This window comes from Mesoplodon bidens (assembly GCF_964165515.1).
Source record: "Mesoplodon bidens genome assembly, chromosome: 5".
NCBI lineage: Eukaryota > Metazoa > Chordata > Mammalia > Artiodactyla > Ziphiidae > Mesoplodon > Mesoplodon bidens.
Genome location: NC_138161.1, coordinates 1,249,279 through 1,272,607, shown reverse-complemented (window position 1 = coordinate 1,272,607; position 23,329 = coordinate 1,249,279). Strand labels below are relative to the sequence as shown.

The 23,329-nt window shown below is 45.4% G+C and overlaps 1 long non-coding RNA gene across 2 annotated transcripts; it reads left to right on the top strand.

The window, feature by feature from the left end:
* The first annotated feature begins 545 nt into the window (after window positions 1-545).
* On the top strand, window positions 546-4,080 carry LOC308617592. 2 transcript variants are annotated; one of them, XR_014015889.1, is made up of 3 exons: window positions 546-765; window positions 2,308-2,428; window positions 2,551-4,080. It is a non-coding gene; the product is annotated as an uncharacterized lncRNA (long non-coding RNA). The 2 variants fall into 2 exon arrangements; XR_014015890.1 differs by lacking the exon at window positions 546-765 and having other exon boundaries at window positions 2,015-2,428; window positions 2,551-3,351; window positions 3,937-4,080.
* The last annotated feature ends 19,249 nt before the right edge of the window (window positions 4,081-23,329 follow it).

Here is a 23,329-nt window from a genome sequence, read left to right as displayed (position 1 = left end):
GCTGGGAGGGGCCCTGACACCCTGGGCTGCAGAATCAGAAGTGGATTCAGTGGGGGAGGGCAGCTGGAAGAGCCAGTCAGATCCAACAAGATAAATCCCCAAAAGGGCCAGCATCCCGGCATCAAAAACCAGCTCTGGGGCTTCCCTGGTGGCGCAGTGGTTGAGAGTCCACCTGCCGATGCAGGGGACACTGGTTCGTGCCCCAGTCGGGGAAGATCCCACGTGCCGCGGAGCGGCTGGGCCCATGAGCCATGGCCGCTGAGCCTGCACGTCCGGAGCCTGTGCTCCGCAACGGGAGAGGCCACAACCCTGAGAGGCCCGCATACCGCAAAAAAAAACCAAAACAACCCAGCTCTGGCCTTCTGGAGGGGTTGGCAGATTTGGGCCTAGATTCACAGCAGTAAGAGGGCCTCCCCCAGGAAGGGTGGGGGGCTGGGGGTGTGTGGGAGGGGCTGCAGCTGAAGAAGGAGGGCAGGAGTCCGAAGCCCTTTGGCATTGGGGTCAGGAGAGGCGGGTGGGGCCTCCGCGCGGGCCTAGTCGGGGGGACCTGGCTAGTGTCCTTGGGTGGGGCTGCCCACGGAGCGATGGCACCCCACCCCAACCCCTCACGCAATGGGGCCATGAGAGCTGGGCGCCGGGCCGCGGGGCCCGCGTGACTCTGGGGGGGACAGCACCCGTGTAGAGGAGGGGTCAGGAGTCTCCCTAGGGGCTCAGCCCCTGCCTGATGTCACACTCAGCTCCATGGGAACCCGACAGCTGCTGGCGGTGTGTCCACTGCCCCGCTGTCACCAGAAGGAGCCCGGCCTGAGGGGTGATTCCCCTCAGCGGTCCGACCTTGAGCCAGTCACCTTCACCTCAGTGACCTCAGCCACAAATTGGGCTTGTAACAGGGTCGCACCCACCCGAGGCCTCACCCCCTCACCTCACACACTTCTCCATTTGGGGCCAAGGCAGCTCGAGCCCCCGGACGTGGCCATGGAGGGGAGGCTGAGGGCTGGCAGGAAAGGGCAGCTTTAGGGGAGCAAGCCTGGTCAGGGAGGGGGCGCCGGGGCTCCAGGAGCCTCTGCAGGACCCCCGCAGCCCCCACCAGCCTCAGGCTCCCTCCTGGGGACCCCGGATCTGCACCCAGGTCGGGGGGCCGAGGCATGGGTCTGGGGGCTCCCCCCACTCGCAGGCCTCCCCACCCCGCCTGGAGGTGGTCACCCCAGGGACCTCTTCCTGAAGGACAGTGAGAAATCAGAAACTTCCCCTTTAAGAGGACCTCGCATTTAATCCGTGAATCACCTCTCTAACTGGAGTCCCTGGCTGGGACCCGGCCTCAAGCGCCTCAGCCAGATAAGGACAAGGATCCGCCTTCATTCTTTTAAAACTACTGTAAGGGAAACCTCCAGCCCAGCATGCCCACATCCCTTCCAAGTTTGTAAAGGAAATGTTCTAGAACATCATGTGAAGTCCCGCAAACGAGCGCAAAGCCAGTTCCCCCGTTCCTGTCGGTGGGTCAGGATCCCGCTCTTTCCCAGGCCCTGTGGCTCCCTTCTCTGCACAGTTGGAGCTACAGGGCACCGGGTTGGCGGGGGGTGCAGAACCTCCTCAGGGGGCCGGCCGCCCCCCTATGTGTCCTGACCCACACTGCCAGGGGCAGCACCCGGCCTCTCTCCTGGCTGCTCCTCCCAGGAAGCCTGGTCCTTGCAGTGGGATCCCAGGGGCGCTCGGAGGCCCCCTGCCAGCCCCACCTGGAAGCTGCCCGGGATCCAGCGGCAGGCACAGGGCGGACAGCGCACACGCAGCCCATCTCCGGGATCCCTTTATCCTGACCCAGCCCTGCAATCCATCCGAGTGTGGGTTCAGAGGCCGGGATGTTTGTGAAATCGACCTCGGGGCTGCGGCCTCCAGGGGTCCTGCCCGGACGGCAGAAGGGCTTCGGCCTCACCTGCCTTGGTTTGTGTTTTGTGACTCTTTTTTTGTCGTCCTTTCACTTTCAAACTCCAGACACGCTGTCCTGGTGTGCGTTCGTTTGACCCTGTCTGATGGTCTTTGTTTTTCATGGAAAAGTCGATCACCTTCACATTTATTGCTACAGCCAGTATTTGGTCTTTATGATGCGTTTTTGATGCTAAGAATGTGCAGGAAGGAACACTTTTCCATCCATGATTTTTGAGGGCCGGCAGGAGGCTGTAGGTCCGAGGGCTGCTGGCCACGCAGCTCACTGATCGAGACCCGCGGGCCAGCCCTGCCCTGGGCACCTCCGCTCACCATCCCGACTGCTGACCTGGCAGCTGCGGTCTAAAGGAAGTGATGCCTTCCCAGGTCAGGATTTTAAGTTCAGCTGCTCCCCTGTCTTTTGGCTGCGGGGATGACGACACTTATGGTCCCCGGAGACTGAGAGGCCCTCCTCCAGTGAAGTCTGGATGGCCGCTTGGGGAGCAAGGTGAGCTGGGACGAACCACTGCCCGCGGTCAGGAGGGGCCGTGTGGCGAGGGGCGGCGGGGGGTGGCGCGCCCACGTTAGAGCCCCTGCAGGACCCTGGAATCCCTCACTCGTCCCTCACAGCCCGCCACACCACCCTGAGCCCTGTGCCCACCAAAGACTCGGGGAGAATGTTCTCCTGTGCACAGGAGAAAGGACGGCAAGCCAAGGCCCCTCCACGCCACGGACTCCACACGTGACACCACAGAGCACGTGTGAGCTCCAAACACATCATGCCGAGTGAAAGACGCCAAACTCACACGTGCTGTGTGGTTCCGTCTGCGGAAGCTCGAGGGTGGGAAAGCTGATCGGTGGCGGGAAGGGCACAGGGAACTTTCCGGATAATGGAAGCGTTGTCTGTCTTGATGGTGTGTGGGTCACGTGGGTGTGTGTTTGTCACAGTTCTTAGAATTGTGCACATTCAGACGCTTTAGATTAAAAGAGAGAAGCTGGAATTTCTGCCACCGGCTCCCCGTCTGCACCATCTCTGGGGGCTCTGGACCGTCCTCCCCCTCCCTGTGGCTGTGTGTCTGCTCCCCAGCACACGTCCACCCCCTGGGGCGGGGAGCTGGGAGCCTCCCTCCCTTTGCAGCCTCATGGTCCTTCTCACAGCCAGAACGGGGCATTTTTAAAATTCATACTGACCCCTCCCCTGAGTGTGAATCGGCTGGGACACCACCCCTGGGACTCTGCAGGGTAACTAAGGTCCCAAGGCAGTTGACTTCAGGTTAATCAAATGGAAGATTCTCCTGGGTGGGTCAGACCTAAAAGACATCAGAGAGATTTCTCCTGCTGGCCTTCTAGGAACTGCCCATGGAAGGCGGCCAGGCACAAGAGGGGACCCCAGCCCCACAACAGCCAGGATCTGAACCCCACCAAGAACCAGTGAGTCTGGAAGAGGGCCCCCAGCGTCGGACTGCACAGGTCGACAGGCTGTTTCCGGCCTGCGAGCCCCGGGGGAGACCAGCTGGGCTGTGCCCAGACCACTAACCACAGGGCCCATGAGAAGGTCCATTTGTGTTCCTTCAAAACTACTGAGCTGGTGGTGCTTTGTTACGCGGCTGCGTTAGTTAGGAGGCCGTACACCCTGTCTCCACCTCTTACCCCCGGTCCTTCTAAACTCTTGTCATAATTTAAGAGACGCCCCCCTCACCCCACTGCTCCCTCCCGGAATCAGGCCCATCGGCAACAGTGGTGCAGGAGGAGGGGACACCTCCTTCCCCCCATCCTCCTTCTGCGGGTCTCCTGTCAGGGCGCCTGAGACCACCTGCGCCCCTGGGTGCAGCCTGCTGCCGGTGTTTGCCAAGGGGCAGCCGGCACCGGCACAGCTGTCCCATCTTCTGTGCCCTCCTGCCGGTTTCCACCGCCCTCTACAGTTTGGATCCTCTCCAATTGGGGGGTCATCCTGGGTCATCTGGGTGGGCCTGGTATCATCACAAGGGTCACAGAGTTTGTGGTGGCTTGTTGCAGTGCCCGCAGGACACACACTTTCTCCTTGAAACTCAGCCTCTCTTTTAGCCTCGACCTCACGGCCCCATCAAATGCTCTGAACTTTCTTCTCCAGTTGAGCCTGAGAGAATCTCCTGGACGGTCCAAAATGGCACCAGGGTCAACGAATGATAAATTGATATGTTTGTAAAAATAAAGTTTATAACTTGATTTTACTCTTCAAATCCTGACCGTGGGTTACATCACTTTGGCTTCTAACTTCTTTGGATTCTTCAGAAAACAGCTCTGCCAAAGAGCTTGAGGGCCCTCAGCCCCAGGGATGGACTGAGAGGGAGCTCCAAGCCCCCACCCGCCCCCAGAGAGATCCCACTTCCCGGGTGAATCACCTCACTGACTCGGGCTTCATGGGGCCCCAGACCCCTCTGCGTAGTTTACTTTTCCCTTGGAGAGAGGGAGCTGCCAGTTACATGTTGATCCGCCCGGGATCTTACGATCTGCGTCTGAGAAAGCCTGGAACAGGAGTGACAGAGTGGACAGGCCTGAAGGGCAGGCCACCTCTGCCCGGCCAGGCTCCGGGCTGACACCGCAGCCTTCCAGGCTGCCCCCCAGCTGGAACCCCACCCCCCTTCCCGGGACCCCACCAGTGGGCCTCTCTGGCCCAGAGGAGCAGCTGGGCCGTCCCCGAGGCGTCCGTCCTGGTTTCCAGAGAAGCTGTTGGCTGAACACAAGACCATCTGGTTTAATGTAGGAGGTGAGCTCAAACTTGGCCAGCAAAGAAGAATGGATCCTTGTGAGAAAAGGCCCTCAATAGCTTTTTAGTTATTTGAGAAAATGCTTTTTCGGGATAAGCAAGATGCTAAAAATAAGGGGTCAAGAGACTATCAACCACCCGAGACCCAGGCCCTCACTCCCAGCACTCACATCTCACTTCTCAAGGACCAGCTTAAATGCCAGCATCACGCCCCCAGCCCCCGCCGTGCCTGTGTCTTGTCTAAAGCAGATCCTCCTTGTCCTTTTTTATTTTATTTTATTTTATTTATTTATTTTTTTTTTTTTGTGGTACGCGGGCCTCTCACTGTTGTGGCCTCTCCCGTTGCGGAGCACAGGCTCCGGACGCGCAGGCCCAGCGGCCACGGCTCACGGGCCCAGCCGCTCCGCGGCATGTGGGATCTTCCCGGACCGGGGCACGAACCCTTGTCCCCTGCATTGGCAGGCGGACTCTCAACCACTGCGCCACCAGGGAAGCCCTCCTTGTCCTTTTTTTAAACTGATGACAAGTTGAAATGACAGTGGAGTGATCCCAGTTCAGGCAAGCAAAAATGGAGTCAGGTGGCCACTGAGGATCTCGTCTCAGACATGTCCCTGCCCCACCGAGAACTTGAGCTTTCTCTGAGCTGCACCAGACCCAAGGAACCCCTAGCCGTACTCAGAACTGCAGCTGCCAGCTGCAAACTTGAGGCCTCAAGGTCTCCCCTTGTGACTACGCAACCATTTCAGACTCCAACCAAGCCTCACTAAACAAGCACCCTCATGTCTTGCCAGCTCCAATTATAATTCTTTATTTAAAAAACTTGTGTAGGGCTTCCCTGGTGGTGCAGTGGTTGAGAGTCCGCCTGTTGATGCAGGGGACGTGGGTTCGTGCCCCGGTCCGGGAAGATCCCACATGGCGCGGAGCGGCTGGGCCCGTGAGCCATGGCCGTTTGAGCCTGCGTGTCCGGAACCTGTGCTCCGCAACGGGAGAGGCCACAACAGTGGGAGGCCCGCGGACAGCAAAAAAAAAAAAAAAAAAAAAAAAAAAAAAAAAAAAAACTTGTGTAACACTGTGACCTTGCAGTTTTTGTCTTTACAGGCCTCCTCCGCCATTTTGTCTGTAATTCAGTGCAACACAGTTCAGTTGCTTCTTGAACCTGTGTCCCAGGCTGCAGTCCTCACAAACCCCAAATAACTTTCTTTTTATTTCCATCAGGTCTCCCTTTCGGAAATTTTGTTTAACAAAATCATTGTGTTTTTCATGGATGAAACATTTCAAATGCAGAAGATCAGCGAGGACAGTGCCACGGCGAGGACTGTGCCCCCCTGTACCCACTTTCTATGTTAACCTGTTACCACCTGCCAGACTTGTTTTAATAACCTTACGGTTGAAATATTTTAGAGTAAATTACAGACTTGATGACGTTTCATGCATAAGTACTTCAATATTCACCTCTAAAAAAATAAGAATTGCTTTCTGCATGACATAATACCATTACTGAATCATATTCAAAATAGAACACCAAGCTAAAAATAGCTTCTAAGCATCATCATGTGCCCAGGCCATATTTAAATTTCCACAATTGTCTGAAGTTGTCTTTGACAAGCTGTTTGCCCCCTAAGCTCTGAACAGAGTCTAAGGCTTCTTTCCAGTCCTTTCTGTCCTGTGTCACACTGAGAATGGGTGCTAAAGCTACAGTGTTCTAAAATTACTTGAAATGATTTTTTTCCTTCATGAGATTATATTATTAATAAGATATGCAGTTAGGTTTACTTTTTCTCAGCTTGTTCTCAGTATCAGGAAATTTTCCTTTGTAATTTAATTGCTTGAATATATGAAATATTGACTTGGTTCAAAAGTCAAAGTGTACCCTGGAGAGGCCATGCTCCCAGCCTGTGCCTCCACCCCACTCCCTGTGGGCTCCTATTTTGATTAGTTTATAGTTAGTTCTTTCCGTGTTTCGTCTTGTGACATGATTTCCATACAAAAGAGAGTGCACTGAATTCACAGATCTCCACTCTAGTTTTCACTTAACAACACAGGCTGGAGATTATTTCTTGTCATTCTCCATCCCCTGCAGCAATTGGGTTTTCCATCTTGTAGACCTGCCGCAGCTCCAAGCAGCCATCTCACAGACATCTGAATGCTTTCCAATCCCACAGCTGCCAAGAAAACCCCCCCACGTTTGTCATCTCCTGCTCTTGCATGTGTGTGCATCCCTAGGACAGACCAAGGGAAGCACACCGGTCACTTTGTCAGATCTGGCCAATTGCCTCCATAAGCTGTGTTGTTTTGCATGTTCACTACCCCTCACCCCACAGCCTCGCCAGTAAAATTAGCTGTCACACCTCTGGGGTTTTGTCAACCTGATGGCTGAGAACCGGTACTTCAGAAAACAGATTTGCTTTTCTCTCACTACAAATGACGCTGAGCATTTATTTATGTGTTGAGGTCCTTTGACACCCATTTTTTTTCTGAGGAAAAGAGTATTCCTGGCTCTTGCCCCCTAGTCCATTGCTCTTGGTTTTTTCCTTCCCCATTTCTGGAAACTCTCTTCATATTAAGTAGATTAGCCCTTAGAGACAACTGGCAAGTGCTTGTTCTCAACTTGTCACTGGTCTTTTGCCTTTGTTTTTTTGTTGTTGTTGTTTTGTGGTGTGTGTGTGTGTGTGTGTGTGTGTTCTGGAATGTTTTGTATGTAAAATAATTGAATTTATTGATCATTTCCTCTGTTGATACTGAATTTAGAACAATATTTAGAAAGGATTTTTCCATACCCAAGTTATAAAGCAATTCACATGTTTTCTTCTAGAGCCTCTATGGCTTCATGTTTTATATTTATATCTCTGATCCACTTGGAGCTTATTCTATAGTGTATAGGGTGACAAGGATCCAAATGGCTATCCAAATTACCCAATACCTTTTATTAAAAAGGCTATTTTTTCCCCAACCTGAGGTGCTGCCTTTATCGTACTTAAACTCCACATATGTATGTGGGTCTACTTTTGGATCTTCTAGTCTGTCCCACTGATCAGTCCATTTATGTACCAGTACCACACTTTCAATTATGGACACTTTACAGTATTTTAAACATCTGTAGGGAAAGCCCCATTCCTCCCTCCATTGCTAATCGTTTCCAGCATTTTCCTCACTCTTTTTGTTTATTTTTTCATAGGGGCTTTAGAGTCAACTTTTCTAGGCCTGGAGGAGAGGAAGAACCCTTTGGTATTTTTAGTTATAAATTAACTTAAGACAACTTGACTTCTTCATGATAACGAGTGCTCTTGCTCAAAGACATGCCCTGTATTTTCATCTTTGTCTACTTCAGGGCGTTTCAAAGTAAAGCTTACTTCACGTAAGTTTTGCATATTTATTGTTAATTCCTGACTATTTTATCTGTTTTTACTATTGTTTGGTCATTGTTTCTATGAGGACAACTGATTTCTCTATGTTAATGTTATACCCTGCTACGTTAGTGAATTCTCTTATTGTTTTAGTAGTTTCTCAGCCTTGATTTTACTAGAACTACAATCTGCACTGGAGAACGGAGGTCATTTTACTTCTTCCTTTCCAATTCCTATGCGTGTGTGTGTGTGTGTGTTTATGTGTGTGTGTGCAACTGCATTTGATGATGCAGGGTGTGGTAGTGGTTGGTCACGTTCCTGACTTTGGTGGGAATGCCTCAGTGCACCCCATTAAGATACTGGCTTTTTTCTATTTGACCATAAAAGATTATGAAATAAATCTTCTTTTGCATATATGAAGATGGTCATGTAATCTTCTATCAATACTTAACTCCCTTTGAAACCTGGTGCTTCAAGGATGGACAGTGGAGAGGAGCAGTTAGTTAATAAAAGATAATTATTCTATGTGAATTTGTCTGCTTAGACATGCTGTAATTACTTACTCAGTGTTGGTAAGTCATAGAAAATTATCTTTTCATCCAGGTTTTCAAGTGCTTTTGCCTAGAGTTATAAGTAATCTCTTAAGATTTAATTTTCTCCGTCTTGATGGTCATTCCTCCTCTTTTTAGAGTTTTTGTTATGTGTATTTATGGCTTTACTTTTTTCTCTGGATTAGGTTAGCTAGTGATTTATCTATTTTGTTGGTAATTTTCAGAGAACTGGGTTTTTATTTGTTAATTCTACTGTTTTTCTGTTTTCCAACTCAATTTCTGACTTTGCCTTATTAATGCCTACTTTCAGTTTACTCAGTAGTTCTTCATTTAGATTTTTGAGTTGAACACAATTCATTTATTTTTCTTTCTTTTGTTTTTCTTGTTATAAATATAAAGCTATAAGTTTGTCTCTGAGCACTGCCTGAGCTACACTCCTTAGATTCCGATATGTTTCCATTATCACCATTTCCTAGCATTTCTGAAATTGGTTTGCATTTACCCTTTGACTCTTGACACAAGAGTTTTTAAACAAAGTTTTAAAATGTACAGGAAGATGAACATTTAATATTTCTGTTTTGATTTCTAGGTTTATCATGTTGTTTACACTACTTCTATCTGGAACTGAGATTTTTATTGTTGCCTAATTTATGGTCCATTTCCATGACTATCCTATGTGCCCTGGAAAAGACAATGTAGTTTCTTCCTGGTCAGAGCACAGATTTCAATACTTTCCATAAAGCTCGCCATGCCGTGCAGTCAGTACTTCTACATGCTTCCTCACTTTTGTCCCCTTGATCTGTCTTGGACTACAGAGGAGTATTAAATCTCCTAATAGCAGGATTTCTTTCTGTTTCTCCTATTATCTCCTGCAGTTTCTGCTTTGTGACAATTGTTGCTGTCATTTGCAGCATAAATAGCATAGCTATAAGGCAGTCATCTTGAAGAGTGGACCACACTCTGATGTCCTCTTGTTCTTATTTAATGCTTCTTGGCCCCAAATCTATCTTGTACAAATCAAAATCATGACCCCTGTATTCTTTTACTTAAATCGCCTTTTTTGAAACTATTTACACACAGTAAAATGAGCCCATTTTAAGTGTAAAGTTAGATAAGTTTTAACAAGTGAGTACTCCTGCATGGCACCCACCACAATCAAGAACATTTGAAACACCCCCAATCCCAGGCAACCGTCGACACCCCAGGTAGCCACTAATTTTTTTCTGACACTGTAAATTAGACTTGTCTCTTTACAGGTATATATTGTGGAATAATACAGTACGTACTCTTTTGTGTCTGGCTTCTTTCACTCCACGTCAGAGTGTTTTTGAGGTCCATCCATGTTGTCACGTGTGTCAGGAGTCTGTTCCTTCTATTGCTGAGCATAGTCAGTTTCCACTCTATGGTGTTCTGATTACCCTTGACACACTGATGGTAATTGTTTCCAGGTTTGGACTCATGAATGAAACTGCTATAAACTTTTCTGTTCAAGCCTTGGTTTAGACCAGTATTTTCATTTTTCTTGGATAAATACCTAAGAGAAGACTTGCTGGATTGTATGGGAAGTATCTGTTTAACTTTTTAATTAACCATTCTCCAAAGTGTTTGTACCATTTCACATTTCCATCAGAAGTGTATGTGTCACAGCTGCTGCATCTTTGCCAACCCTTAATATTGTCAGCCTTATTAACTTTAGCCATTTCTGTGGGAGTGTAGTGGTATCTCGTTGTGATTTTCATTTCCTTTTGCCTGATGACTAATGAAGCTGAATACTTTTCATGTACTTACTGACTAGTCACTGCATTGTGAAGTGCCTGTGGCGATCTTTTGCCCAATTTTATTGGGTTGTACAGGTTTGTAGTTCTGTTTATGTAGTTGTGCATGAGTTCTTTTAATAGTCTGAATACAAGTCCTTTGTTAGACATACTTTGCAAATATTTTCTTCCACTCCATGACTTGTCTCCTCATCATTTTCTCAATACTGTCTTTTTATAAGCAGAAAATTTCAATTTTTATAACATCTGATATCCAATTTTATCTTATAGTTATTGCTTTCTGTGTCCTAAAAAAATCTTTGCCTAACCCCAAGTCATGAGGATAATCTCTTCTATCATTTACAGTTTTAGCATTTACACTTAGGCCTCTGATCCACCTCAAATTACTCTTTGTGTGTTTGATGTGTGTGTGTCTGTGTAGAGGGTCTGTGAAAGGAGAGCCACAGATGGGGCAGGGTGTCAATCCACAAATCTGCATATCAACTCCAAATCTTTTGCTGACCACTGAACTTCATGTGTTCAGGGGAGAGTGCAAAAGACCCAAAGAAAAGCAGAAGCTAAAGAGGGAAAGAAAGCAAAGATTTAAGTTGGTGGGGAATGAAAACTCTTTTCAACTCATGGTGCAGGAAAAACCAAACATCCATATATTAAAAAAAAAAAAAACCCTCAAACGTATACACATCATGGATTTCCTGTGATGATACAGCAAAAAGGACCCAACATCCCTTCTGTGATACTTCTTGCCAAAACATAATGATATAAATACATAACTGGAATCTAATCAAAGGGAAACATCTAACTACCCCAAGTTGAGGAACGTTCTACAGAATAACTGGCCTATATTATTCAAAGATGTCGCAGTCATAAAACATTGGGGAGGGCTAAGGAACTGCTTCATATTAAAACAGACTAAAGATATGACAACTAAACGCAACATGTGATCTGGGATTGGATCGTGTGCCAGGAAAAAAAAACTATAAAGGATATTATTGGGATAATCATCAAAGTTTGCATATGGTCTGTGGATTAGATGACGGCATTGTTGTCAATATTAAATGTCCTAATTGTGGTCATTGCACTCTGGATATGTAAGAGGTTGTTTTGTTCTTAGGAAACACACTGAAGTATTTAAGGATAAAAATAATACCATCTATATTCAGTAATGAAGTTTACTTTTGTTTAGAAGTTTTAATAAGCAACTTTTGCAAATGTACTAATGGCCACACAATTCAAATGTTTTCAACAAAGTTTCCATCTGGAATAAATTTACTAATACCACTTAATCATGCAAGGAAAAGAGGGCATGTAAAGGAAAACCCCAACAAACAAGTAACTAACATATTTTAGTGTGTATTTCTGTAGCAGTTCAATTTCTATTGTTTTCTGAATATCCAGAGTAACCCAAAATGTTCCAAATGAAAGAGGTGAACACAGAGCCAGCCTCACACAAGCTAAGAACTACATTTCTCTTGGGGAAAAAAAGGTAGATGGTGCTAAACTGTCCCCCAAAATGTTTGCAAAAATGGAGTCCTACTGACAGTACACAGCCATAACCATTTCTCCACACATTCATCAGCTATGAACATTTGTATATAAGTCTTTGTGTGGACATACACTTTCATTTCTTTTGGGTAAATTCCTAGGAGTAGAATGACTGGTTCATATAATAGACATGGTTAACTTTTTAAGAAACAGACACACTGTTTCCAAAGCGGTTGTAACATTTATGCTCCCACCAGCAGTGTATGAGTTCCAGTTGCTTCACATACTCATCAACATTTGTTATGATCAATCTTTTAAATCGTAGTCTTTCTAATGTGTAGTGGTATCTCATTCTGGTATTTCCCTAACGACTAATGATGCTGAGGATTTTTCATATGCTTATTTGTTATACATGTATCTTCTTTGGTGAAGTGTCTCTTCAAATCATTTGCCTATTTTTTAAACTGAGTTGTTAGTTTTCTTATTATTGAGTTTTGAGGGTTCTTTATATAAGCTGGATAAAAAAACCTTTATCAGATGTATGATTTGCAATTATTTTGTCCCAGTTTGTATGCGGCTTGTCTTTTCATTCCCATAGCAATGTCTTTCAAAGAGCCGACATTTTAATTTTTTTTTTTTTTTTTTTTTTGTGGTACGCGGGCCTCTCACTGTTGTGGCCTCTCCCACTGCAGAGCACAGGCTCCGCACGCGCAGGCTCAGCGGCCATGGCTCACGGGCCCAGCCGCTCCGCGGCATGTGGGATATTCCCAGACCAGGGCACGAACCCGTGTCCCCTGCATCGGCAGGCGGACTCTCAACCACTGCGCCACCAGGGAAGCCCCCGACATTTTAATTTTGAGGAAGTCTATTTAATCTTTTAAAAAATGGATCATGATTTTGGTATCATATGTAAAAACTCTGCTCAACCCAATATTTTTAAAATAAGTTTTATAGTTTTATGTTTTAAATAATCTGTTTTGAGTTAATATTTGTATGTGGTGCAAGATATGGATCAAGGCTCATTTTATTTGGCATGTGGGTATCCAATTGTTCCAGTACCATTTGTTGAAAAGACTATCCTTTCTTCACTGAATTACATTTGCACTTTTGTAAAAGTTTCCTGAATATTTGTATAGGTCTATTTCTGGACTCTATTCTGTTCCATGATCTATTTGTCTATTTCACATCAGTACTACACAGTCCCAATTACTATGGCTTTGTAAGTCTTGAAATCAGAGTTAGTCCTCCAGTCTTCTTTTTCAAAGCTGTTTTGGTTATTCTAGATCCTTTGCATTCTCACCTGAATTTTAAAATCAGCTTGTCAGTATCTACAAAATAGCTGTTGAAATTTTGTTTGAATCAATAGATTAATTTGGAGATAATTAACATCTTAACAATACCATGAATATAGTATATCTCTCCATTCATTGTTTTTTTAAATCAAGAAGTTGAATTTTATCAAATGTTTTTTTCTGCATCTTTTGAGATGATCATTTTTTTCTTTTTCAGTTTGTTTCTGTGATGAATTACATTAATTGATTTTCAAAATCAACCTCATAATGCTTCATGTATTTAAATTTTTAAAAACATTTTAGTTTGAGATAATTGTAGATTCACATGCAGTTGTAAGAAACAATACACAAAGATACTGTGTACCGTTTACCCAGTTTTCCCCAATGGTTACATCTTGCAAACTATAGTACAATGATGCAGCCAGGATATTGGCATTGACAGAGTCATAATACAAAACAGATCCATAGACACAAGAATTTCCCCTATGTCCCTTTTATAATCAAAGCCACCTCCCTCCAACATCCAGCCCATCCTTAACTACTGGCAGTCGCTAATGTGGTCTTCATTTCTTTAATTTTGTAACTGCAAAAATGTTATACAAATGGAATCATAGAGTATGAGATCTTTTGGGTGTTTGTTTGGTTTGGTTTGGTTTTGGTTTGAGGGATTTTTTTTTTAATTAATGGTTTTTTTTTTTCCCTTTCAGTTTGACTGAGACATGATTGACATACAGCATTGTATAAGTTTAGGGTGTACAGCATAATGATTTGACTTACATACATCATGAAATGATTATCACAAGTCTAGTGAACATCCATCTCATATAGATACCAAATTAAAGAAACAGAATAAAATTTTATGTGTGTAAGGAGAACTCTTAGGAGTTACTCTCTCAACAACTTTCATATATAACCTGCAGCAGTATTAATTATATTTATTACATTGTATTTACATTACATCACTAGTATTTGCTTATCTTATAACTGGAAGTTTGTACCTTTTGACTGTCTTTAACCGATTTCCCCTCCTTCAACTCCCCACCTCTGGTAACCACAAACCTGATCCTTTTTCTTTCAGTTTGTTTGTATGTTTGTTTGTTTTTGAAGTATAATTGACCTACAACACTATGTTAGTTCCTGTTACAAAACATAGTATTTTTTTCCTATACATTTCAAAATGATCACCATAAGTCTAGTTATGATATGTTACCACACAAAGATATTACCTAGTAATTGACTATAATCCCCACACTGTACATTTCATATCTGCAACTCATCTATTTTGCAACTGGAAGTTTGTACCTCTTAACCTCCCTCACTATTTCTTCCCTCCCTCACCCTCCTCTCCTCTAGCAACCACCTCTTTGTTCTATGTGCCTGTAACTCTGTTTCCATTTATGTTTTTTCATTTGTTTTGTTTTTTAGATTCTACATATAAGCAAAGTCATACAGTATTTGTCTTTCTCTGTCTGACATATTACTTAGAATAATACCCTCTAGGTCCATCCATGTTGCTACAAGTGGAAAGAGTTCCTTCTTTTTATGGCTGAGTAATATTCCATTATATATACCACATCTTCTTTATCCATTCATCTACTGGTGGGCACTTGAGTTGCTTCCATATCTTGGCTATTGTGAATAATGCTGCAGTGAACATAAGGGTACATGTGTCTTTTCTAATTAGTGCTTTTGTTTTCTTTTGATAAATTGCTGGATCTTATGGTAGTTCTATTGTAATTTTCTGAGGACTCTCCATACTGTTTTCCATAGTGGCTGCACCTATTTACATTCCCACCAACAGTGTAGGAGAGTTCCCTTTTCTCAACACCCTCACCAACACTTCTTATTTGTTGTCTTTTTGATAATAGCCATTCTGAGAGGTGTGAGGTGACATCTCATTGTGATTTTCATTTGCATTCCCCTGATGATGATTAGTGATGTTGAGCACCTTTTCATGTGCCTGTTGACCATCTGAATAGCTTCTTTGGAAAAAAATTTTATTCCAATCCTCTGCCCAGTTTTTTATTAGGTTGTTTGTGTTTGTTTGTTAGATGTTGTGTTGTATGAGTTCTTTGTATATTTTGGATATTAACCCCTTATCAGATATATCATTTGCAAATGTCTTCTCCCATTTATTAAGTGGCTTTTTCATTTTGTTGATCGCTTCCTTCACTGTGCAAAAGCTTTTTAGCTTGATGTAGTCCCATTTGTTTCTTTTTGCTTTTGGTTCCCTTGCTTGAGGAGACATAGCCAAATACACACACACACACACGCACACACATATATATATATAATTACTGATACTGATAGCAAAGGGACTACTGCTTACGTTTTCTTCTAGAAGTTTTATGGTTTCGGGTGCTACATTTAAGCCTCTAATCTATTTTGAATTTGTTTTTGTGCATGGTGTGAGAGAGTAGTCCAGTTTGATTCTTTTACATGTAGTTGTCCAGTTTTCCCAACACCATTTATTGAAGAGGCTGTCTTTTCCCCATTATATACTCTTGCCTCCTTTGTTATAGATTAATTGTTCATATAAGCATGGGTACATTTATGGGCTCTCTATTCTTTTGCATTGATCTATGTGCCTTTTTTTGTGGCAGTACCATAATGTTGATGACTGTAGCTTTGTAGTAAGGTTTGAAACCTGGGGGCGAGATACCTCCAGCTTTGTTCTTCTTTCTCAACGTGTTTTTGGTTATTCAAGGTCTTTTTTGTTTCCATACAAATTTTAGAATTATTTGTTCTAGCTCTGTGAAAAAATGCCATTGGTATTTTGATAGGGATTGCATTGAATCTGTAGATTGCCTTGGGTAATATGGTCTTTTTAACAATAGTAATTCTTCTACTCCATGAACACAGTATATTTTTCCATCTGTTTCTATCGTCTTCAATTTCTTTCATTAGTATCTTACAGTTTTCTGAATACAGGTGTTTTACCTCCTTAGATTTATTCCTAGATATTTTATTCTTTTTGATGAGACTGTAAATGGGATTGTTTTCTTAATTTGTCTTTCTGATAGTCCATTGTTAGCATATGGAAATGCAACAGATTTCTGTATATTAATTTTGTATCCTGCAAATTTATCAAATTCATTGATGAGCTCTAGTAGTTTTTGGTGGTGTCTTGAGGATTTTTCTATGTATAGTTATCATGTCATCTGCAAACAGTGACGGAGTTAATTTTCCCTTTTCCAGTTTGGATTCTTTTTCTCTCTTTCTCTTATCTGATTGTGGTGGCTAGGACTTCCAGCATGTGATCTTTTGAGACTGGTGTTTTTTCACTCAGCATAATTCTCTAGAGATTCATCTAGGTGTTGTATATATCAGTGGTTCATTCCTTTTATTTACTTTTTTTTGAATTTTTGAATTTTATTTTTTTATATAGCAGGTTATTAGTTATCCATTTTATACATGTTAGTGTATATATGTCAATCCCACTCTCCCAATTCATCACACCACCACCACCACCCCAGCACTTTCCCCCCTTGCTGTCCATACATTTGTTCTCTACATCTGTGTCTCTATTTCTGTCCTGCAAACTGGTTCATCTGTACCATTTTTCTAGGTTCCACATATATGCATTAATATACGTATTCCTTTTAACTACTGAGTAGTATCCCATGGTATATATGTACCACAGTTTGTTTAACCATTCACCCACTGAAGGACATCCAGGTTGTTTCCAGTTTGGGGTTATTACAAACAAAGCTGCTATATATATTTGTAAACAGGTTCTTGTGTGAGCATTAGTCTTCATTTCTCTGGGGAAAATGCCCAGAAGTGTTATTACTGGGTAGTAGTTTCATATTTAGTTGTTGTTGTTGTTGTTGTTGTTGTTTTTAATTGCCAAACTGCTTTCCTATACCATTTACAGTCCTTCCAGCATTGGATAAGTAATCCAGTTTCTCCTCATCCAAAAACCATTTGGTGCTGACACCACCCTTCATTTTAGCCATTCTGATAGATGTGTAATGATATCTCACTGTGGTTTTAATTAGTATTTCTCTGATGGATAATGATGTTGAACATATTTTCACATGCTTATTTGCCATCAATAACCTCTTCAGTGAAATGTCTCTTCATGTCTTTTGCCTATTTCCTAATGGGATTGTTTGATTTTTTTTTTTTTCCTGTTGAGCTTTGGGAGTTCTTCATATATTCTAGCTACCAGTCCTTTGTTAGATATGCGGTTTGCAAACATCTTCTTTAACTCTATAGCTTACCTTTTCATCCTCTTAACAGGAGCTTTCACAGAGAAAAAGCCCTCAATTTTTACAAAGTCCAATTTATAAATTTTTCCTATTATATATCATGCTTTTGGTGTCAAATATAAGAACTCTTTGCCTAGTGCTAGATCCTAAAATTTTTCTATTTTTTTCTAAAAGTTTTGTATTTCTATGTTTTATGTTTATTTTTCAATCCATTTTGAATTATTATTTGTATAAAGTGTGAGACTTAGGTGGAGGTTCATTTTTTAACTTACAAGCATCCAATTGCTCTAGGACTATTTGTTGAAATGGCAAGCTTTTCTCCATTGAACTGCTTTTGCACCTTTCTGGAAAAAAATATTTGAGTACTTTTTCAGCCCTGCCCTCTTGTTTCTCTCTCTCTGGGGTCCTGATGACATAAGTATCAAATCTTTTGTCACAGTCTCACAGGTCCCTAAGGTTCTGTTTTTTGTGATTTGGGGGTTTTGTTTTGGAATATTATCTCTGTTGTTCATATTGGGTAATTTCTATTGTTTTACCTTTCCCCTGTTCCCTCCATTCTACTGTTGAACCCATCACTGAGCTTTTATTTTGATTACTGTAGTTTTCAGTTCTAAATTTTCCATTTGGTTCTTATTTACATCTTTTGTTTATTGGGTGAGACTATGCATTCAATTTCTTTGCTGAGGCCTTTTATTTTTCATTTGTTTCTAGCATTTTCGTCATGTCTGATTTAAACTTTCACAGATAATTCTAACAACATCTCTGTCATCTCAGTATTGGTATATATTGTTTGTCTTTTTCATTCGAGATCTTCCTAGTTCTTGGTATAAATAGTGATGTTTGACTGAAATCTGGACATTTTTGTGTTATGTTATGAGACTCTGGATCTCACTTAAATCTTGTTTTAGTTGGCTTTCTTTGACAGTGCTCTCACAAGGGGAAGGGACACACTACCTTGTTATTGCCACATGGAGGTAGAGGTCCAGGTTCCCCACGAAGACTTCCATTGATACCCAAAGGGAGGGGAGCTCCTTGTTACTTCTTGGTGACGGGGAGTTCCAGCTCTCCTTGTGGTCTCCACTGATACCACACTGGAGGTGGCCTCATTGCTGCTGAGCCATGTGGAAGTCCTAACTCCTCAACAGGCTCCTATGACACCACTCTAGTGAGGACGGGGAGACATACCTCATTACTGCTGGTCAATGAAGTATGCCAGCGCCCCCATCCTGCTGTCTCAGGTCTTCTCCCATTTGTCTTCTCCTTTATCTTTGGTCTCATTTCTGTCTGTTGTGGGTGATAAGCCACTCTAGGTGTTCTGTCTCTCAGTCTTCCCCTCTGCTGGCCACCCCATTCCGCCCCAGGAGGCATTGCCCCCACTGGGGTCGGGGCAGGAGGGAAAGGGCGAGAAAAGCTCTATCCTCTCTGAACTCTCACCACCTTTCCCAGGGCTGCTGACTCCCATCTCCTTCAGCCCCTACTGCCGGCAGGATCAGTGGGCATTTCCCCAATACTCTGACTTCTGTCCTCTCTCTCCACAGCTTCCAGTCAGGGTGGAAGCTGGTGCTGCTTTGTCATAGGGAGCTGATCTCTCCTTCCCTTTCAATAGTGAAGGCTTTTGCTGTTATTTGCTTCACTTGTTCAAACCCCCTTGTTCTTCATATTCTTTGGGTTTGAGGGTAGCAAGAAAAAGAACTGGCTTGGGGCTTCTCTGGTGGCACAGTGGTTGAGAGTCCGCCTGCCGATGCAGGGGACACGGGTTCGTGCCCTGGTCTGGGAAGATCCCACATGCTGTGGAGCAGCTGGGCCCGTGAGCCATGGCCACTGAGCCTGCGCGTCCGGAGCCTGTGCTCCGTAACGGGAGAGGCCACAACAGTGAGAGGCCCGCGTACTGCAAAAAAAAAAAAAAAAAAAAAAAAAAACTGGCTTCATCAATCCTCCTAAGCCAGATGTGGCTGACAACTCTTCAAAGATGTAGAGTAGTTGCTTTGATCCCTAGCTTATGGATGAGGAAACTGGGGACTTCCTCCAGAGCCACAGGCAGTGAGTGACAGGGCTATGCATGGAGCCTTCTCACTCACATCTTATACTTTTATTTCTTCAATATGGGAGGGACAGAACCAACATTTTCTGACCAAAAATGTAGAGTGATATATTCAGTAGGAGATGTCTCGGCAGAAAGCACACTCACTTTCTTGTAAAGAACTCCTTCCTTGACAAGCACTAGGGTAGAAGGGCAAAGGGGTTGGTCCCCTCTCCTCCCGCTGTGACCAAGGAGGGCAACAAGGCTTCAGAAAAGAAAGGAGGTGATGTGGAAGTACACCACAGTAGAGAGGAGTTTAAAGTCACTGGGGAAATATGGGAGGGAAGGAAAAATGCAGGGGCTGTGGAGGGAGTGAGCGTGGGGGAGAGCAGAGTGGACTTCAGAAGGTCAGGCACGTCTCAGTGTTTTACATGAATCCCCTCCCCCAGCACCCATGTAGCACTTGGTATGGTCCACAACGTCCACTGAGAACTTCTGATGGGCACCAAGATGTAAGGACTCCTGCTCCTGGTGGACCTGGTGGATGTAGAGTAGGGCTGGGGACAGTGCACAGACCTGTGTGCTGTGGCACAGAGGTCAGGAAATGAAAGTGCCCATGAATTAGCAGGAATGCCCAGCAGAGAGCTTTGGGTTTTCACCTAGCTGAGGTCAAGCCAATTGTATCTGGATCCTTGCAGAATTCAAACTCAAACTTGCTAGCTTCCAGACTTTAGCCCTTGACTGTTGTGCCAGAGGCACTAAGCTTTACACTTGAGAGCACGGGATCAAGAGCTGACCCCTTGGATTCAGATCTTGGTCGTTGGTGCCTCCATTTGCTCATCTCTGAAGTGGGAGCAATAATAGCAGCCATGGTGGACTGCCGTCCTGAAGGTTACTGTGATCTCTGTAAAGCAGCTAGGCAGTACCTGGGCATGGTAAGTGTAACGGAAAGCATTTAAATATGCAAATCCAATTAAAGTGTCTATCCCATGGCTGTGAGATGAAGGGACAAGGGGATTGTAACCGCACATTACCCTCCAGAAGCACTCAGAACATACAAGCCACCACCGTCTACCATCTTGCCTTTTGCAAGGCCATTCCTAGGTCAGATCCCCACTACTTTTGCCTTAGTGTTGCTTTTCTGTGGGTTCTGTCCCTGTGCTGTGCATATTTGTTCATCTTTTGCCAGTTGGCTCTAAAGAGGTTTCCTCTCAGGCTTGCGTTTGATCTCCGCTTCTCCCATATGGTCCCCAGATGTGGCAGGAGAGGCCGTGGGCGTGGCTGTGATAGTGTTATTCAGACTTCCCTCCCTGGCAGAGCACACGCGGGATGTCTGCGCTGAGGATGGCAAGGCTTGAACTGCTCCAGGAGACCGAGGGCAAGACATATGACTGACTCTCCATGTGTCGGGCCACACCCCACCGACGGGGTAACCACGTAGACCCAGAGCAGAAGTTTGCAGAGAACTGGAGCAGCACGTGGACTCCACGGGCTGCCCTGTCTTCCAAGCCCTCAGAGCAGAGGTTTTCCGCTGGCTTCAAGGCAGAGTGGCCGCGTGGGGAGGGGTCCCTTAAAATCTGCGATGCCAGGCTCCGCCCTGTCCTTGGGCTGGAGCCTTGGAAGGAGCACAGGTGACTTTAACTAGCAGCCTCTGACTTGGAAGAGGCCTTAGCATTCCTCACATGCTCTGGAAGCTACGGAAACCAAACAAAACACTTTGTCCGAACGCCACTTGGAGGAAGATGAGAGCCGCTCCCGCTGCCCCAGCATTCCTGCCATGGGGGATGAGCTCCCCACCGGCTTTCTGGGGAACTCAGGCTGGCAACGCTGCTGGAACCAGCTTCCCAGACGAAAATCCCTCGGACACCGTGGGGCCGGAGCGTGCCGAACAGGAGCCGCAGGAGTGAGGCTCCGGCTGCCCCGCAGACGCTGACGGGTCCCGCAGGACCCCGCCCGTGTCACCGAGTCCTGACCGGACAGCGCAGCTCACGCGACCCCACCTCACGGGGTCCCCTCCAGAGACCACTCACGGGACCCCACTCGGGACCACAGCACGCACACGCGCCAGCGCAGCCCGGGAGCCATTCCTCCGGCTCCGTCAAAAGGAGAGCCCTTCCCAGAATCCCCCAGGGGCCTCGTCCTCACATCTCACTGGCCAGAGAGGCATCGTGTGTGTGTGTGTGTGTGTGTGTGTGTCTAAGCCAATCAGCCCCGGCTCTGCTGGGGACTCCCCGCCTCAGGGACCCTGGCTGATGCGCGCTGAAGCTTCTCGCGCGAAGTTGAGGTTGTGCTGGAGTTGAGAGCCCAGCCTGAGGTGAATTGTCCTGAGCCTAGGCCTGCGGCCACAGGGGTCACTGCCTGGACAAGGTGGGACTCTCAGAAGGAACAGGAAACCCTCGGCCTCGGACCCCAAGCCTGTGGCCTTGAAGCGCTTGCATTTCCTGGTGGTTGGTCCAGCACCGATAACCTTTATTTGAGGCCTCACAATGTGCGGGACGGACGCAGCCCTAGCAGTTTACTGTCCACTAGGTGGTGTGACCCTCACAGCACCCCGTGTGACAGGCTTGAACGTGCTCGTTGGACAGATGAGAAAACTGAGGGCAGAGCCCAGATTTGAAGCCCAGGCTGCCTGATCCCAAGCCTGTGGTGTTGATGACTCCACTGATAGCGCCCTGTGGTCGGTCACATGGTCAGCATCTCTCACATGTCTGCACCTTGCTCCTCACTGGAGATTCAGTTAGGGATGAAAACCACAATCATATAATTGTGTCAACATTACTGCGGGCTATTGCTGGACACTGTTCTAAGTGCTCTGATACAGCCATCTTATAAAATGACTCCCGTTCCTTTCCATATTTAGCAGATGAGAAAAACGAGTCCTGGACAGGTTAAAGGTACTTACCCAAACTGACATGGTTAAAAAATTGGGGACCCAGGGCTTCCCTGGTGGCGCGGTGGCTGGGAGTCCGCCTGCCGATGCAGGGGACAAGGGTTCGTGCCCCGGTCCGGGAGGATCCCACGTGCCGCGGAGCGGCTGGGCCCGTGAGCCATGGCCGCTGAGCCTGCGCGTCCGGAGCCTGTGCTCCGCGATGGGAGAGGCCACAACAGTGAGAGGCCCGTGTACCGCAAAAAAAAAAAAAAAAATTGGGGACCCAAGATCTGAATCCAGGATGACTGAATTCGGGGCACTTCACCACAGTCTAGGGTGGGTTTCAGAATGGTTTCTGGGCTGCGTGTATCATTCACTGGTGACCAAATCAAATCTTTCCTAACCTTCCAGTGTTTGGATGGACTCAAAGCTCTCTCGATATCAGGAACTTAAAAAGGAAAGTGTCCCTCCAAGTCTAAATGTAGGAGATGTCCCTGACATGAGCAGAGAAAAGGAATCCCCATGACGGAGGTTTCTAATTTCCATCTGAGCAGCATGAATCACGTGGGGTGGGTGGATGACTGGGACTGACTACAAGACCTAACGTCTACAGGAGGACTTCTTAGCTGTACAGCTTCCTCTGATTGGCTTCTGCTGTTGCTGGTCTGCTTTGCTGTGGTGACAGGGAGCAAAACTGTTTTCTTTAAAATGCCTTGCTTAAAAGAGCACTCAGGAAAATGTATCCTACTCATGCTGATATCAGAGGAAATGGGGACCCCAGGAAAGAGCATTTCAGGGAAGAGAAGATGATATATGTGTAATCTAAAATATGACACAACTGAACTTATCTGAGAAACAGACTCACAGACATGGAGAAGAGACTTGTGGCTGCCAAGGGGTAGGGGGGTGGGAGAGGGATGTATTGGGAGTTTGGGATTAGAAGTTGCAAACTATTACATACAGAATGGATAAACAAGGTCTTACTGTATGGCACGGGGAAATATATTCAATATCCTGTGATAAATTGTAATGGAAAAGAAGATGAAAAAGAATACATATATGTGTATAACTGAATCGCTTTGCTGTACAGTAGAAATTAACACAACATTGTAAATC